We start from the raw sequence: 3,869 nt of genomic DNA on the forward strand, positions 1-3,869 counted from the left end.
AATGGTTTTGTGTACATTGAATCTTCTTTACCAATTCCTTCCATCCAGCATTTTTCTCTCATTCTTTTTCTTTCCTTTTTATTTTTCTTCTTTTCTTAGTTGGCCCTCTATGTTTTTTACTATATTTGAGCACTATCTATTCTCATTTGCTTTCTTTCACTTTTGCCTTCATTTCTGTGATGGTTTTAACTTTTTCTTACATTTCTTTGTTGAGTTCTTCCAGCTTACATTTTATCATCTCCTATATCTCACTACATTTTCCTTGGGCTCTTACATATCTGAAGTTCCTGTTTCATAAAAGCAGTTGCTTTATTGATTATTTTGAATTCATACTATATATGCAGTGTTTATCTGTTTCAAGGCAATATTTTTCTCATGAATATTTCTCGTCTAACATTTTTTTTGTTCCTTCTTCCCTTTCCCTGTGGTTCATAGTTATGTGGATTTTCACTTTTTGATTCTTCATTATTGAAAGAGATAATTTTTTTCAGACCAATTCTTTACCAGTGCATATTGGGAAGGGACCAGTGCCAGGCTCCAACCTGGCTAGAATTTCCTCATTCCCCAGGGTTTTGTGAATGGTGATGATGGGCAGCAGTTGTTCTTTCTCACAATAACAACTTTCTCTTCTCCCCTGATGTCATAGAGATGGTCCATTTTCTCTACATACAAGCTTTCTGTGTGACTTCTCATTTGGCTCTGCTTCCTCCAATTTTTAAAAGCAAATAGTGTGCAGAAGCACCTCTGCCCCTTATCTGTGCACCCTGTTGCAGTGAGGGTTTGGGATTTTGCACCTCAAGGAGTACCCCTTTTACCTTTGATGGCTCTTTGAGACCTGCAATCTCTACATCCTCTCTCTCTATTCTTATCAATTCTTACCTTCTCTATTATTGCTCTGGGAATTCACAGCTCCTTACTTTAATCATAGTGGAGTTTGTATTTTTGGTTTTCGCATTCATTTTTTGCCTTTGGATGATTTTTAGGAAGAGCTAGAGGAAATGCCAAATATGTGCTTTAATATCTACGCAAGTCTGTCCTTTTATACTTTCTCTGAAACCTCGCTCTGTGTATATTTTCAAGCTCTTCTATTTTTTTGTCAAGTTTATGTAAGGAAATAAAAAACCTCCCTGGTATCCCTTGTACTTAATGTCCTTATCTACCACTGTGTCTCCTCTCATTCACTAAATATTTATTAAATGCCTACTATAGATGGGGCATAGCATTTGGTATTAGGGTTTTAATGTTGATCAAGGTCAATGTTGCTTCTGCTCCCTCTGAGCTTATAATCTAGGAGAGAGAGCTGAGAATTAAACAAGAAATACAAATACTTTAAATTCACTCTCCCACCTTTCATTTACTTTTCAGCTGTCTGCAATCAAGCTTCTGCCCCTCAGCTCTGCTAATATTGTTCAGGCAAAGGTGCCAGAGAAAATTCCATTAACAAATCCAGTGGAAGATCTTCAGTCTTCAGCTCACCTTTCTCCTCCATGGGGCAGTTCACCATTCCTCTCTCACTGAAACGCACCCCAGATTTCTGTGACCTCTCATACTCTTTGCCCTTGTCATCTGCCCTTGATTTCTCTGTCTACTGGCAGCTCCTCCTGCTTCTCATTAGCAGCGGGTGTTCCGGAAGCACTACACTAGCCAGCATGGAGGAACATGGCAATTCTGAGCTGACCCCCGGCTGCAGTAGGCTGGGCCCTGGCAGTGTTCACAGCAGCTGTGCTCCCTCATGGGCCCTTCAAGGTTGGCTGGATGGGCACCCACCCTAAGTATTTAGAAATGATGGAATGAAGTACAGGAGATGACATCCAAGTTTATATAGCATTCTTAGTTTACCTGGACCTCATGGAGAGTAAAAGTTGGCGTGAAGTCAATTGTGTGTGGGAATGCTGGAACTGCAGCTCCTCTGCCTTGTACTGAGCTAGAAGGGGAGGGGCTGCAGACTATGGTGTCTACCCCCTTCACTGCTTCCCTCAGCCATAACTGCTCAAGGGAGATCTTGAAGGCATCTTGGAACACAAAGATGTTCCCAGTGGCATTATTTTTAATAGCCCAAATTATAAACCACCTAAAAATTTAGGTAAGGAATCAGCAAACGTTTCCTATAAAAGGTCAGAAAATAAATATTTTAGGGTTTGCAGGCCATACTGTCTCAGTCATAACTTGTCAGCACTGCTGTATGTAACACAAAGCAGCCACAGACAATATGTAAACAATATGGGCATGGCTGTGTCCCAATAAAACTATTTATAAATGTGGTGCCATAGCTTGCCATCCCCTCATCCAGGAAATAGTCGATAAAAGGATATATATGAGTGGTACATTAAGTACTCTTTGAAAATTAGTAATCAATATTATTTAAAACATGAGAAAATATTATATTAAATAAAAATTGCAAGATACAAAAGCGTATGAATGGCTGTAATCATGACTGAAATAACACACCCAGCATAGGATAAAAAGATGACAAAGGAAATCAAATTACTAACTGTGGTTGTAGTAGGATGGCAGGACAGTAATAGATAATTTAGTCTTTTCTCAATATTTGTTTTCATTTGTATTACTTTTATAATAAGAATATTTTACCTTAAAAATTTTTTTCAAGTGGGTATGCACTCAAGAGCTTTGTTCTTGGCCCTTTTCTCTTTCCATTCTGTGTGTCTTCCCTAAATATCTTCCTGCACCCTTACAGTTTAGCTCTGCTTTCTATGACAAACAACTGCCAAATCTATGTCTTTAGCTCAGGCTTCTCTTCTGAGCTCCAGATTCATATTTCAGCCACTTACTAGACCTCGATACCAGGGTGTCCCTCCTTCAATTCCAACTAGACAGATATAAAACTTCAAAAGTAATAATATTTGAAGTAATATCTCTGAAGTAATATCTCCAAAATGACTACTAAGCCAATATCCCCTTGCCTGGTTTAGTGGCTTTTCTGTATTCTACATCGCCCAAAACTGAAGCCAAGCATTTACTCTAAATCCTTGCCATTTTCTGATAACTTTCAATGTATCTTATTTATTTTTCCTTTTTCCTTCTTTTTTTAACTGGAACCACTCCAACTGCTTTCTCCCCCTCTTCCTCTCCCAAAGGAAGAGAAGAACGATCATCAGTGGCAAGCGGCAGTAGCAGCAAAGGAACTCCACGAGCCAGCTTCACGCTTAGGATCACTGTGTGCCTTCTCCTCGTGGGTTCTGCTGCTCTTCTGCAGGTCTGTACGCAGAGAAACTTCCCTAGTAACAAACTATAGAATTGATGCCTGAAAGTACAATCTCTCAATGTATTTTAATTCTGCTCCTTGGCCTCCAAGCCCACCTTGACTGCCCTGGTCCAATCCCTGGTTGTCCCAGGCCCAGAAGACTGCCATCACCTCTCAGCTGGTCTTCCTGCCTCAGTCTCACTCCCTTCCAGGCAATATTTCCACCAATCTCAGGGTGATCTTCCTAAAATCCAAATTTAATCACAACAGACTCCTATTTAAACCCTTTAATTTCCCCCCCCTCTTTCTTCTGGATAAAATATAAACTCTTATCATAATTTTAAAAACCTTGCATGATCTGGCCTCTGCCTACCATCCCAGGATGATGTCCTGCTGCTCCCCTTTCTCCCCTGCCCTATACCTTATGTGCTACTATGCCTCATTACTCCTTCTCAAACCCACCATGACAGTTCAGCCCTGTTCCATCCAACATGCTTTTTCCTGGGATACACTTCCTGAAATATTTATTTTCCTGGAACACACTTCCTCTATGTTTCTATCTACATGAATCATTCTACAGGATTCACCTTAGTGGCTGCCTCCCCATGGAAACCTGGCCTGCTCCACAGCCTATCCTACAACCTTGTCTCCTCTGAGCTCCTGTTTG

The 3,869-nt window shown here is 40.3% G+C and overlaps 1 non-coding gene across 1 annotated transcript; it reads right to left on the minus strand.

Annotated features, from left to right (window-relative positions):
• Positions 1-3,055: 3,055 nt before the first annotated feature.
• On the minus strand, positions 3,056-3,278 carry LOC129490954 (small nucleolar RNA U3). Its single transcript, XR_008660409.1, has one exon. It is a non-coding gene; the product is annotated as a small nucleolar RNA U3 (small nucleolar RNA).
• Positions 3,279-3,869: the final 591 nt, after the last annotated feature.

The sequence above is a fragment of the Symphalangus syndactylus genome, chromosome 9 (assembly GCF_028878055.3).
Source record: "Symphalangus syndactylus isolate Jambi chromosome 9, NHGRI_mSymSyn1-v2.1_pri, whole genome shotgun sequence".
Classification (NCBI taxonomy): domain Eukaryota; kingdom Metazoa; phylum Chordata; class Mammalia; order Primates; family Hylobatidae; genus Symphalangus; species Symphalangus syndactylus.